General features: G+C 41.2%; 1 long non-coding RNA gene across 1 annotated transcript; it reads left to right on the plus strand.

The window, feature by feature from the left end:
* The first annotated feature begins 4031 nt into the window (after nt 1-4031).
* Nucleotides 4032-15690, plus strand: LOC123974009. The gene is made up of 4 exons (XR_006825750.1): nt 4032-4157; nt 14161-14208; nt 14406-14478; nt 14950-15690. It is a non-coding gene; the product is annotated as an uncharacterized LOC123974009 (long non-coding RNA).
* Nucleotides 15691-15759: the final 69 nt, after the last annotated feature.

Genomic DNA, 15759 nt, shown 5'->3' on the forward strand with positions numbered 1-15759 from the left:
ATCTGAGCGCACCACAGCCTAGTTTGTACGCCTGGCCATTAACGCACAGAAAACCCCTCATCCAAATCCGCGATAAACTCGTCTCATCTGCTCAGCTCACGTGTCTGGGACGACCAGCATCCCTTCAAAGTGAAATAGACAAGCTACACGGTGCCCGGGTCCGATAGGCTGCCTGAGATCAGGCTACTCGCCTACAGGTCGGTGCGCCCCATGCGCGCGTAGAGGAATGGGCACATTTGCATAGCCCCGGCGCGGTACCACGGATTGCTTTACAGAACTACAGATTCTGAATCTTAAACAGGACCCTTCTTTTCCTTTCAGTGGCGCGCATAGGCTTTCTGTCGTTTACTTCATCGAGTCAGATTCTTCAAAACGAGAGCGCATGCAACCTACACTGCCTTCGACTTCAAACTCTGCTACTTCCCGGACAGTAAAGGGCGGTAACGAAATTCTCAGTAACGCGTTACCACCAACAAGGAGTAGAAGTATATAGAGTTTTCAACTCAAAATATCCTCGCTATCACACGAATTCACCTTTACTTCTGCTTCAACGCCGGACTGAAGTTGATTAATTATCCCATCCATCCATTCCTTTTCTTGGCAGGTTGCTCGCTCTCTGTTATTGATTTTATGTGGCAAAAAGTTTACCTTCTGTTGGCGGAAGCAGGTTTTTTTCAAACAAAAATAGATGGAAGGACAATTTGGACATCTCTAGCAGGCAATGTAATTGGATGTCCTGCTTTCTGACGGCAAAGTAAAGCAACGCAACAAGTAGAGTAACGAATGAGGCTTCTTGCCCTCATGCTGCAGAAAACTGAAGCATAAACACACACTACTCTTTGATGTAACGAGCCCGTCACTGTTCTTGGAACCGAGGGGAGGGAGAGCTGAGACGGCTTACTATGCAGAAATAGGATCATGTTGGTTCATCGGATGAAAAGGTGAGCTCCCTGTTTTCCCGCCGCTGTTACAGTAGCGTTGCGTCAGGAAGTTGTTGGTGTCAGTGAAGTCACCATCAAGACGCCCTCCTCTCCATCCAGCCCGACGACTGGCAGCATATGCTTAACGGGGGACCGCTTAGATCATTTCTATATCAAATGAAAGTCTGCCAGTGCCCTCAGCTCCCAGATGTCCTTGAAAAAATGTTGACCTCTCAGCGCCAGAGGCTGTGACAAAATGTTTGACACGATAGAAATAAAAGGCTTCAGATTTCTGCGAAGAGGAAGTACATTTCAAAGCTCGTAGATTAATTGAAAAAAAGACAACTGTGGGAAAGAAATGCACCTCTGATGAGTGCGAAAGCTTCATCACAACAAATGAACCAAGAGGATTTTTAAAACGAGCTCATCAGATATATCAATATACACAGTAGGCCTGCAGTCTCAGGCCTACTGTAGCCTATAGCTATATCACGGCTTTACAAAACTATTTTGAAGCTTTGTGAAATTTTGGGAGAAGGTATAATTACGCATTGCTTGGAGCCATAACTCTTAATGTACATGTGTACAATACACTATACGTTCATTGGGAAGTTCTGATCTGCCATTGTGTCAAAGCCTGATCAAACATTTTGGGGTTCTTTGTTTTGAGTTTTGAGGGCATATAGGAAGTTGATTTAATGGAGATCCTACTTGTGGCATAAAAATATTACCTTTGCAGAGTTTACACAATCGTGCACCAATTGTGCCATCTCCTTTTTCAAAGTAGGCCTATACAAAGGGAAAGGTGAATCAGCCATCAAGCTGTTCGAACCTGTATGGTCGATAGGAAGAGAGGAAAAGGTGCTGCCTGAAGCAAAGGGTCACTTTTTTTTACAAGTAGTCTACTGAGGAAACAATTCACTGACAACGTCCTTATTGTCAAACAATCACTGCGCCATTACATCTTACATGAAAAAGTGAGTATATTTTTAACCTCAGGTTTAAAACCTTTATTTTGTTACGTTCAGAAAAAAACTTTAGATTTATGCTAGTTTCATACTTTATCCCTGTAACAGCAGGTGCACACATGTGCCACAGGTCATCTGCAGTAAAGACTGAGCAACAAATGCCTTTACTGTTTGTGCTGCAAAGTGATAATGCAACCAAACAATAAAACAAGACTCAATCAACAATTTCTCAAGCACCAAATATTCTAGTTTTACCCATTTGTTTTTGTTTTTTTGAAATTGCAATAAAATATATGCAGTCTTTATTGTACACCTGGCCACTTCAATATTAAAATTGATTATTGATTGGAATACTGAAATTGTATCAGGTTTGTCTATGGATAATTACAGGGGGAAAAGCATGAAATGGCTCTTTTTTCCTTTGAAAGAAACAGAAACTTTTAATGAAAATGTGACTTGATTAGCCTAATAAATGATCGCCATTCGATATCGCCAAACTATGGTTAAATTTTCGAATATTAAATTGCCATAAGCAGATTTTAACATAGGCTACTTAAATTTAAGTTAAAACTTGAAGCTTTGAGGGCTGAACAAACAGAATGAACCAGAGAGTCCTACATACATAATATGATTTACTGCTAATTACATTAGCTAGGCCTAATTATTACTCATATTCACTGGGTATAACTGATAACATACCTCTGGGCTCATGTATTCTGTGCGCATATTTGATCAGCTGACAGAGCTGAACAAAAGTAACAAGAATTGTTCAGACGCCTGCTCGCTTACGTGTGTGTGTGTTTTTGGGAGTGCCATGCTCACAGTTATGCAGCAGTATTTGAATATTTGCCCAATGTGTGGGCTGATGCACAGTCAGAATGCAAAGAAGATACAGTAAACAGGCACAATAATCTGATGGGCTGCGGTTCCCCTTAAAGGTCGTTGATGAAGAACAAGACTGCGTGCGCCAAAATAGTTGAGCGATTTTATAATTTCTGTCCACCATCCATGTTCTTCCAAACAAAGTCACACGGTGCTCAAGAAAGTTTGTGTAGGCTTGTGCTCTGTGTGTCTGCCTGCGTTAACACTTGACGGCTGACCTTTTGAAAATAAAAGACAAATGCGCATGAAAGACACCTTCAATACTTTTTGCTTAACTCTGGGTTGCACATGCAGCAGGGCTGACCTCTCCTTTCTATGAATCTGTAAACGTGTCACACAGTTGCAGTCAGGAGTTAATAGCCGATCATGAAAATATGAATTTGAGAGATGGATTAAAGAATATAACCTGCATATCCCGAAACGCCAAATAATCTAGGTCTACAGTCTGGAGTGTCTGTTACAAAGAACAGGAAAATAGACCAAAAATAAATAAAACTGAAACCAGATCTCCCCCTTCTGCGCTTTGAAGCAGTAGATTCTAAAAAAAAAAGTTCATGATTCGATTTTGTAATCGATTATCTGATGTATTTTCAACCCGCAAATATGAGGAGCGCATTCAATTACGCTAGAGCACGATGGTTAAAAACATCACACATTTTGTTTTACTTAGTATTAGATATTTATAATATAAGGAGCAACTGAAAGGTCATATTGTGTGGGAGGAATCTATATGACTCAAAACGAAAAACTCAGTAGCCTCTGTCTGTGTTCGTGTGTTTGTTTGTGTGGTGTTTGTGTAATCGCGCACATGACACACTGATACAAATCATCTCAGCTTCTCTCAGCAGCTTTTTTTCAGACCATAAAGAGGTTTTTAGGTTATTAGTTATGCAGACGTTTGGGGGGAAAAACTGAGTTAAAATGTTTTTCTTAAATAATCAGTTTGTTATATTAGCCTCAGTTCAAATTTAGTCATCAATCAAAGTAAACCTCCTGCCCTGCATCTGGAGTGATTCTCTTAAAAATTAAACTTGACAATTAGATCTCAAAGGTTTGGACAACTGTAGAACACTGTTCATGTGACAACCATACTTTTCACTCATGTTACAGAATGAAAATGCACTACCAGCAGGCAAACATAATCACTGTCACTCTGTCAATGGTATCCTTGTCAGCTGGGGCCCACTTCCAAGATCAATGATGTTCACTCAATTTACCTGATGGATAAAGTGTCAGAGAGGTTATGGATGTGTTTTCTCTGAAGGGACTACGTTTACGTCCTGGACTATGTGTCTACGGGCCCAGAGAGGAGACAGTGGGTGAGGCCTGTCCCTTCTAAAGCACCCTGTGTCCAGGGCAGAACTAGGTCAACAGAGACCGCTGGTTGGTGAGTTGGAACGATGCTGCTCTCTCACACACACAGGAAAGAAAAGGAGAAAAAAAAACAGGAGAAGAAAATCCTTGCCTTTCGATTGAGGGATAATTAGAGACTGTTTGACCTATTTGTCCCCTTAAATAAACCGTTGGTCATTTAGTTGGGAGTGGGTTGAGAGCACATTGAGTCTTTCACTGGACCCCTCCAATTGTGCTTTTTAATGGCAAATTGCCTGACTAAGATCAAAGGTCTCCCCATTCTCTTCCCTTCTTTTTCCTCTGTCGCAGCTAACATTCGGTGTGCAAAAGCCCTCAGTCAATTACACAGTATTTGCCGTAATATACAGCAGTCAAGCTTAAGCAAAGGTCGTATGACAAAGTTGATTGAATTAGCATTAAGGACAAATTAAGTATACAAAGACCACTGTAATGAAAGAAAATCAACTAGTAAACCAAAGGTAAGAATAAAGAAAAGGAGTCAGTCAGAAATAGTTACAGATATAACAGCCCATAAAACAATATAGTTAAGATACTTTTCTGTAAAAGTGTGCTTTGAGAAACAATTTGAAAGATTCCTCTTTAGGCTTTGCAGTTTTTCAAGCCTGTCTCTAAACAACACTCACATGACTATATGTACATTGAAACAGTTATTAGACACTCTTATTATTCCTCTCCTTCTTGGAACAACCAGTAGTGCTCTGACAGAATCCTCAAGTTGTCACTGAGGGCCGTATCACATTGTGCCTTAAAAGCCATCAGTAAAGACTTACATGTAACCCCCGTAGAGCTGCTAAAACAGAGGTCATGTAGTTGAGTTTTCCAGATGTTGATGGAAGCGTCAGAAATATATAACTGTAACACAGAAGTGAATTTAAACCAAGCACAGATGTTGCGTTATTGGGCTAGAAGCGAACGGGTCAATTGCTGTTGTCAACATTTGCTTGTTATCTTGTGTGTGGTTATGTGATGTAGATAGCAGACACAAGCTGACAGGAAGTTGCAAACACACATAGACCCTCAATGCAACATGACTGTATGCACAAAAGGTGTCCCACATTCACAGAGTGCGTATGGGCCAGTTTCTGTAGGGACAGCAAGTGTTCCTGTGATAAGTTCCTTGTCCTACCCAGCTCAGTCTGTCAGCACAATGGGAATCAACAGTTAACTTAGCAACCTGAGACAAAAATATTTTCCACAGAAAACCTGAATACAATGGCTAATCACAACAGTATATGTTCTCTTTCTGTTGACCTACAAAGGCTCACCATTACTCAGATGCATACAGACCTAACCTACCTGAAGAACTGGATAAAACGAGGAGACTGTACATTAAATTGAATCCTGTTTCTGCTTTAATCTCAGCTCAAGGGCTGGACTCAGGCGCAATTTGCATGTGTGTGCGAGAGTGATAAAGGCGCGGAAAGTAAACACACGGAAGTGACCAAAGATATCAACTGTTGGAGGACTTCAGCTGGTGCCTCATGAGTGAGGCCTATGACTAAGATCGGAAGAGAGTAGGAGTGTGCCTGTGCCAATGTTGCCATACCAATACTGCAGAGAAAAGAAGGAAGGGGGGAAAGAGTGAATGGTAACTGGACTGGGCACAGGTACACGCAATAAGACCAAAAATAGGCAGTGTGTGTGGAGTGGGATGGTAGTGTAATTCACCCTCATTTATGTAAACATTTACATTTTGATGAACACTTTGACCCCACAAGCAAAAATATACTTATACATGTGTGTTAGAGATCAGAGTGTTGTTTATACGTTATGCACAGTATGTGTGTAAATGCATGGCTGCGGTTGTGAATTATTAACTTATTGTGTTCATCAGAGAGTCTGCATGACATGCGCTGTATTTTTTAATTTATTTTTGAGGGACGGCATAGCATTCAAGCTTTTATTCCAACAAAACACAACACGAAGTGAAGGGACATAAAGAGGAAGTAATCACTAAAATTGTCTGCTTCCTCTTCTCTGTCCTAAGTATATCTCTCATGTTGAACACAAGTTATTGCAACAAAGCCAACATTTTAAGTTAAAAAGAGCAACCTGATTAGGCTGAAAAAGTACAAGGCCATCAAATCTGTGGAGCCCATGCTCTTGCCTCACATTTATGCTGTTGTTTATTGATACTTGGCCGTGAGTAATATCCCTGCCAAGAATAGATGCTGGTAAGGGCAAAAAGTGAATTTCACAGCTTCATCTTTGCTGGTTATTTTATTTGATTATCCCAGACCAAATTTTTCCTCCATTGTGTGGTCTCACACCCTCACATCACGACAAGCTCTCCCTCATTCCCTTCCTATCTCTCATCCCTGCTCCTCTCTGTCCCACACTACATGCCTCTCTATTTATACTGTTGAGTCAGTTTGCCACTGACAGCAGTGAGCGATAAGGAAGATTGAATCATTATGTATTAGAAACACTAGATTTCAGCTATCAATATACTACTGTCTTAAAATGAAACACTGGGTGTTGCTGGCAGTTCATCAAAGTGTTTAAAAGATATGGCCTGTTACAAAGAAAAGTGGGCATAATCATAAATTTGCTATCAAATAAACATAGTAATGTCACACATCACTGTGTCTCAAGTGGAATGTCCACAGCATCGGCAGGGGCACCAGAGAAGGAGGAGGTGTATCACTCCAGCAGGATACTGGTCCATAGGTGTCTGGTTTCAGATGGCAGACACGCTGGGAGCACAGTGTGGAGCACAGCACAGCCAAGTGGACAACAATGGAAACATGCAGAGACACAGGTGTCCCTACGAAGAACCCAATGTGTGCGGGAGTATGTTTATTTGTGAGCCCATGTCCATGTGCAAATATGTTGTTATGTATATAGCATATGTTCATATACTGTATGTGTACTACTGCGATACACATGCGTCTGTGCGTGTGATATCTGGCAGATATAATCGTTGTGTGTATGATGCCTTTATGTGTGTGTTTGTATTAGCTCACTGGTATCGATTCACTTGCACTCTAGCTGCACTTTAGCTGCACTCATGCATACTTCCCCCAGGATGGTAACACCTGCAAATGGAGATGAAGGAAGTATTCCTACAAGAGAGATGCGTGGCTCTGTGAAGATTGAAAGAACAAGAAGCAGTCGTTTAGAAAACAAAGAATGAAAATTCAGAAGATCACAGTTATTGTCTCTCTCACCCTGTCCATTCCTCTTTTTTTCTCCTTCTCTTTATTTACTAGTCTGTCTCTCTGTCTCCTTGCTCTCTCCCTTTAACTCACTGGAGGATGCTAACCCATCAGGTCCCTTGGCTCCCCTCCATGGGATGATGTCATTGTGGATGACATCACCATGCAGTGTATGTGTGTTTGTGCTATGTGTGTGAGTGTGTGTGCCCCCCCCCCCACACACACACTCCTCCTCCTGCAGCCCTCCCTCTGTTTCTTTCCTCAGAGGGAAGGTGCTATACCAAGACCATTGGCCAAACTGCCGTGCTAGCACAAGTACTCGGAAAGAGCAGGGCAAGGAGAATGAGGGAGATAGACGCGGACTGCCAGGAAGACAGAACACTTACACAAAGAAAGAGGCAAGCTAGTCTTTAGAGTAGTAGTGGTGTGATGTGAGGGCAGAGACAGAGGAGTAGAGGTGTGGTGAAGACTCAGGGAGAGGATGGACTCTTAGGTGCATGTCAGTTTAATTACACAACATTACTGTCCCATAACAACACAAATCCCAGACATACACTGTCATTAAGTAGCCTACACAGAGGAGTGCCACAGACACTTAATTCTGTTTGGCGCTATTTTCTGCTGTTAACACCGATATATGTAGGACTTCACAGTCTGGTGCAGAATTCTGACAAACAAATACGTTTAAAGGAACATTTTGACATTTTGGGAAATATTCTTCCTTGTGTTCCTGCTGAGAGTTAGAAGAAAAGGTCGATACTCATCATGCCTGCACGCTGAGGCTTTAGGCAGCAGATGGTTAGCTTACCTTAGCTCAAAGACTGGAGTCACTGCTCCCAGCCAAGAAATAGTCCCACACATAACCTTAACATCTCATTTTTACGAATGGCCTTTTGCATGGATTAAACAAATCGGATGTGAAGTGTTAACTAGTGAGCTTTAGAGGTGCTGGTAGGCTGATTTTGTTCCCCCTGGACACAGCCAGTCGAGCTGTTTTCAACTGTTTCCAGTCTTGATGCTTAGCTATGCTAACCAGCTGCTGTCCATAGGCCTAATTTCATATTTATACTACAGGCATAAAAGTTAGATCAATCTCCTTCTTCAAGTCTCGGCAGGAATACAAACAACGCAACGAGTCCACCAAAGAAAACGACATTATACGTTGCTTGTCCACGTCGTGTAGAATGACCAACATGTTCTCACTTCAAATTCGTCAAATATAGCGGCTTGGTCATGGCCCCTGCACTTCAAACTATGACGCTCTACATAGGCTAAGCATCGGTTTTGCACTTGCAAGGCTCCGCGGTCAAGTGAGCAATAAGAAATATGCAACGTTTGCTTGGTCTTTCAAAATAAAACAACATTGCTGTGTGCATAAGAACGCATGTTAGTTAGGTGAGTAAAGTTAGTAACTTAACTTATGTTATGTAACTTAACTTCTCAGTCTCCTTGGTGAAAGTCCTGACACATAGAAGCATTTTGTGATCTCACACCACTGTTGACAGTTACAACATCATTTGTCTCTGTATCTTTCTAAATTGTTACAATTCACTGTTGAAAAATAAAATGTGCGTTGTGATGTGATAACTCTATGGTTAATGTTTGGTGTAGGTACAAAAATGACTTTTTGTCATTATGGTTACAATGATAAACATGTGGCTAATGCTTTTGAACCATCGTGGTCACGCTTTCAAAAAAAGAAACATGGACTGCTAGTTTAAAGCAGGAAACAAACAGCAGTCTCCTGTGTTTTAATTCTGATATTTTCTTGATCCATCCACCATAATAATTATGATATGATCCATCATAATTCCTACGGCCGCTACAGTGCTTTGTCACTTGAACATAAATGTAGGCCTATGTCATTTTGGGGCACTTGCTTAAACGACTGATGCTGTCATTGTTCTTTGGAGGACTCCAACTACCAACCGTCTCTAAAACCTACCAATTAACACTTTATATTGCTTAAAATAGAGCTGACAGTTTTGCAATAGAAGGCATCACCGTGCAGCAGTTCAGCTTTCTGAGCTCAGCCTTGCAAACTAACATCTACTTGAGGTAGGAAAGGATGTTGCTGTAATGATTCACTTTCTTTACAATTACAAGGTGAATGGCAGTGACAAGCAATACTCTCATATTTTTTGCCATGACTAATTTAGTACAAAGATCTTCTCACGTGTGTCTTTCATACGAGTCTCAGTGCAGCAGAGGCACTCCCACACTGAAACACGCCTGGGCTTTATTGAGCACAGTTGGCACGGTCTGAGCCAATGATGTCATCCTGGTGAATTGGCCAGCAATATGGGGATCAGCAAGTTTCTGAAATGAGAAACGGTGGGGATAGACATCATGTGTAGTAGTAGATATTGGAGTCATGATAGTGGAAAGGTAAAGTTGCAGCAGTTATTTTTTCTTCTTCCTTTATAGAAGGGACAATGGTGAGCTTTGGAGACTGTGTGCCCACAAAAGCTGGTCTCAAATTACACGTTGCACGTCTCAAAATATTGAGGCATGGTTGGAGGTTTTCATGTGGCGTTGCTGAAGAGTTTTGATAAGTGGTTTTAGAGTCTGTCAGGGAAATCTGTTGTTTTCAGCCTGGGCTTGTAACATAGTATGACGAAGATTTTTAACCATTAATTTGAAGCAATAACAGACTCATTTTTAGAGGCGTGTGTTCTGAGGTGGGGATATCATTATCACTTCTATAACTATAGGTCCGGGGCTTTGGTCATGGTGTTCACCCGTCTGTCCCATGAGTACAGGCCAGGGCCCCCGTCACCTCCACCTGCTCCAGTCTCCGGAGGGGACCTGTGCTAAATTTAGACAAACAAGGAAGCTCATCTTGGACACGAAGTCAGATAGAGATCCACCAGATTGTTGGAAAACTGGAGCCCTCATCTTTGAGCCAAGCATAAAGGGAGGGTATTTTCTGCTAAAATATTCCACTTCAAGAGCTTAAGTGTACAATTTTTACGTTTAAAAATATTTTTGTAGCATTATAGGTTAAATATATAGCCAGCGGCATTGCTCTTGGGATGGCAGTATCAGTCGGTCAGAACACCACATATGGTCCAGGCTGAAATATCTCAGCAACTATTTGCTTGATTGCCATGTGATTTTGTACAGACATTCATGATCCCCAGAGGTTAAAAATACAAACTTTATTGGTCCCCTGACTTTTCCTCCAGTGCCACCAGCGGGTCAAACTTTTCACTCTTCCTGTGAAATATCTCAACATCAAATTGATGGATTACCATAAACCTTTGTACCCAGAAGACATATATCTTACTGACTTTGGTGTTCTCCTGACTTTTGCTCTAGTGCCACAATGAGGTTGACAAGTAAACAACAACGTTTAGATGGACTGACAAAAAAATTTGCTTTAGAACATCATGTTAAAGTGTAGAAACTTTGGTTGGGTAACATTCCCATCCACCTCAGCTGCACATTGTGTTAATTTCTAATTAACTAATGCAGGGTGATGTTAACATTAAGCTCATTTAGCTCGCCTGACAGAGCTGCTAGCATGGGTGCAGACTCTTAGTCTTGTTATAACATGGTCCAGTTCCCATAGACAAATGAGGTGACTGAGAAGATGTGTTGTCTCTCAATCAAAATTAGTGGTGTTTGCACACACTGTAATTGCAGTGCAGACATCAACTGGGGTTGGCAGTCCTTCTTGAGACACTAAAAATGCAGAAAACAGGTGGACATAATTTAACTCTATCCAATGCAGACTGACCTATTTTCATAAATATTGTAGAGCAAGTCAACATTCCTCCTATATTTGTATATGTAAGAAATAAAAGGAAATATTTTAAGCCAAGTAGGACTCAGGAGGTCAAACAGGATTGTAAAGCTTCAGTTGACGACCAGGTGTGGTGGACATTTTTTGCAGTGTTGAGGGGGCTGGGGACAGAGTCAACCCAGAGTGAGATGTGGACCCCAGCCAAAAGCTCACACCCTCTCTCTGTTTCTCTGCACTTCTCAAAATAAAGACTTGTAGTGCACGCGCACACACACACACACACACACACACACACACACACACACACACACATGCAGAAGTGCATGTGCACTCCTGCCTTGTGTGCACCTGTTGTCCTACATGCAGCTCTCTCTTGAAGAGGACGTAGAGAACTAAGAATTTCCACCAGTGCGTGGGAGGTGTGTGTGTGGGAGTGTGTTTCAGTGTGTGTGAGTAGGTGACAGATAAAGAGGGAGATAGTAAAAGAGGGAGGAGAGCCACAGTGGTGTTTTATTAAGGGATGACTTAAATGAAGTCCCCCCTTTTAAACACACCCTCTTTAACTCACTCCTCTGCCCTTCAGACGCTCTTTGTCCACCCTTCAAATACCCCCTTCCACCCAGTGGGCCCAAATGTCGCCCTAACATTGACATGTTTTGGGTCATTTCATCTGATGGGATCTCCTGGGAGGAATTAGCATGTGCAAAAGAAAAGTCCACAGTTTTAAAAGCTCAGTGTTTCCAATTTGCCGCCACATGCTTCAAATTAGCCACGTATTTACTAAGGTCAGGCACTGGGCACAGAGCCCGTGGGGGAGTCTGTGTAAGGGTTTGAGAGAGAGTGAGAGAGAGAGAGAGAGAGAGAGAGCGAGAGCGAGAAAGAGAGAGAGAGAGAGACAGAGAGAGAGAAGCAAGTTAGATTAATTGCAATCCACTGCTGCTGCACAACATTTTAGTTCAGCCTATCTAAATGAATGCACAGAAGCATAACAATTTCAACAAATTGTCGTCTGAGCAATGTAGAAGTTCAACATAAATCCAGATAATATAGTCATTTTAATATTAAGACACCAGAGGCACACATAACGCCTGCTCATAGAAGACACACATGGCTCTGTTCACACTCAGACGGAAGGTCCTGTTTTACTGCCAGTTGTTTTATTTTTACATTGTGAGAGGAATGTTGTACATGCACAGAAAATTAACACAGGGGCTTATAATACTATTTTGGGGCGTTTTAAAGTAGGCTCAATAGGATCACATTTAGAGTCTGATTTAAAGTAACATTTTTCCTGGCATGACAGACAATGAGAAGCTGAAGCCTGGCTTCTCTCAGAAACCTGAAGTTTTACAAGCTTATTATTAGGCATTTCTAGTTCTTGCTTTATTTGTTCTGAGGCCAAATTACATCCTTATCGCATCTGTTGTGTGCTTGTCTTGTTTATATCACGACTCAGTGAGGCTCCTTGAGTGGGATTTTATGTGTGTGTGTGTATCTGTGTCTGTGTGAGCACAAGCGCGTAAACATGCACAAGCTTTAGCGTGTGTGTGTGTGCAGCCAAGCCTAAAAGCATTTAAGCGGGAATGGGAGAGGGTCTGGAATCCTGGGATGACATCATTATCCATGATGTCATTTCTGCAGGGTGACTTTGGCACATGTGATCGTTTGGGTGAGGTCACGCTTTCACTTCTAACTCACTGTAATTGACAATGAAACAGCAGGTCACCGTTGCAGATTGAGCAATGTCAAACTAAGCAGCCAATTAGGTAGTCAAAACTAACGGTTTTAAAATTTGTTACCAATTTAATAATCTAATTTGCCTTCAAAAACACAGGATTTAGTTTCTGTAAAAGTCAATGAGGTACTAATTAAACAGGGTCTGGTTTTGATACTTACATATCATTATTGATTCTATCTTTAATATTGTATTAATGTGAGAATTTATGATGTGCTCTGTGCAATCTTTTGTGTTCCATATAGCCTACTGCTTGTGCACAGTAAATTTTTCTCCATATGTGCACTAATTTTCACATTAAATGGTTCTGAACTAAGATCATTTGTCACCTATATATGTGAAGTAGAAGACAAAATCGCTCACTCAACCAAAGACAAAAGAAGAGAGAGCTGTTGGACTGCAACCAAAGTTAGAGTGCAAAAAGCACAAAATGATGCCCACCCAAATTAATACTTTTATTCAGTTTTTAATGTCACAATTGTGCATTAGGAAATAAATGCACAGCCGTTTCAGCTATGGCTTCTACAGTGCACAATAGTGCTTCATTTTCATGGTAGAGTCCTTTTCACAAGGAATGTTACTAATAGATATGGAAAGGAATTGGAATTCAGTGCATCTTCCTGTTACTTTGAAAATTTATGAAAGCGGACCAATATGTTACCACAATATATTTCTCATTACAAAAATGGACTCATTATTGCTTTTTATATGGAATTAAAAAAATATCAATCCTTCGAGTCATGAATGAAAATGGCTTTGTGTATTGGCTGACCCAACACTTTGACTTCCTGATAAAGAAGCCAAGTCAAGCAAGAATTTTTCCTAAGAAAACTTACGTTACCTTGGTTTCCAACAACATTAATTTTTTTTAACATGTAATTTGCTTGACAACTTTTTTCCGTGAGATTTGTTCCAAATCCCCAAATCACAATTTTTTCTCAATAGGCTTTACAGTCTGTAACGTAAAAGACAGTCTCTATGCTTAGACCCTCATTTCCGATAATGAAAAACTTGGTCCACCTTAAATATCAGACCACCTCAAACCTGATAAGGCACCAATAAGAACCAGGTGTAGCTCATTTACGCTCCCTTATACATATAATATATACCAGGGTCATTGTTGGGCTGGAAAAGATACTGTTCCTCATCCCTTGGGCACATGGTAAGAGTTAATTTGAGGTATTCGTTTGAGCTACTTTTTAAAAATGTGCTGGAGATACCCTCTATGTTTCTTTGACCGACTTGTTTTAATGTTGTGGGCTAGGTCTTCCCTTTCACTGCCAGCACATTCCTAGGGTTGTTTGTGACTGATGACAAAGTTGGATATATATATTACGTTATGGTTTCTGCTTCAGTCATCTGTTTCTTTATGCAGAGATGAATGACTGTTCCTGCCCTGCGTTGAGCCGGTTGAACACACTTGGTAAGATAACTTGGTGGCTCTTGTCAGAGTGATTTCACAGTTTTTCCTCTGTTCTTTTCTTGCACTGCTGACTGCTGTTTTGCCTAGGCCAAGGTTGGGTTTAAAGAGGCTTCTTCTTGGTTCTTTATAAGATTTGGTGGTGTGTGTATACTTACAATCTGCCAAACCCTGATGTGTGTCTTCTCTCTTTGCAATAGGCCAGCGCTTAATCCAGTGGGATCTGCACAAGCTGGGGCACAGTACGGCGACTAGATCACTCCTATCATCATGGTGTGTGTGGTGTGTGTAATATCATTCTTTGCATTGGCTTTGAGTGGGTCTTCCCCTAAATTTCCCCCTTCTGGGTGTACTGCAACCCTCACCCTGGCCAGTAGCTCCTAGTTTAGTTATACACTGTATTTTACATAGAAACCCACCAGCTGTTAACAGAGTTCTTCATTATCAATTGTAATATTTTATTCTTTACTATACTTTGAAACATTTAATAAAAGCAGTTGTAGTTGCTGCTACTCCTTTTTGTATTTTATGGGTCAAACCCTGTTCAACACAGATGGTTAAATCCCCTACTCCTGGTCACAGGAGGGTTGAAGATAGATAGTTGAAGACAAATAACAAACCACACTATTAGAAACAGAAGGACAAAGTTGTTTAAATGGAGTGCAAACATATTGTATGACAAACAAGATGCTTATACTAACAGTTTATATTCATATTTTATTTTATCTGCTTTGTCTTATTCAGAATGAGCAACGCATCCAACAGTAGAAGAAGCTTTGACTGCTTTATTACCAAACTAACTAGCAGCCAGGACAGCAAATACAGTAAATCTCTGGCACAAACTTTACAGAGGGATTTTGGCAATGGATTATCTGTGAGATCGTGGTGATTGCTCACACCACAAAGAGTACATATGGAAATCTTTGGTCATTCTGACCGACTGAGTTCACAAAGATACTCATCTGAGTGGTTTTGTCTGTATCTTTGCTACATGAGACATTGTCTGAATCTGATTCATGTAAAACCTGCTGACCTCTGCTTCACATGCTTTCCTTGTGTGTCCTCCTCTGGCGTGTGCCTAGGTCATTTGCATTCAGCCAATAACCTTCAATTTATCATAGTATGAACACGTGTGCTCTCTCACACAGGCACACATGGACGGCTTGAGGCAGACCATCCATTCTCATTAGTACCCTGTTGCAGTCGGCTGACGGTAAACTGAGTGTGTGCCAAAGTCATAAACTTACACACCCCCTCCCGCCATTACCTCATGATTATGATATCACACAAGTGTCTCATAGTGATGACATCACACCACCAGATTTGCGGTCTGGCCAAGTGTAAGTACATTACACTTGGCCAGTTCATGCCAAGACCCTTATCCCTGATAAGCCAAGGACAAAATGTAGACTGTGAGACTGGGGTCCAGTCTGGAGGGTAATTACCAATTTTACTATTGAGATGAAAGCATCTGGTTGAGCTATTGTCCTGTTTAGAGGGGTTTATTGGAAACAATTTAAGTTCTTGTTCACACTCTGAGATAATGGTGTTGGC

Source organism: Micropterus dolomieu, linkage group LG07 (genome assembly GCF_021292245.1).
Source record: "Micropterus dolomieu isolate WLL.071019.BEF.003 ecotype Adirondacks linkage group LG07, ASM2129224v1, whole genome shotgun sequence".
Lineage (NCBI taxonomy): Eukaryota > Metazoa > Chordata > Actinopteri > Centrarchiformes > Centrarchidae > Micropterus > Micropterus dolomieu.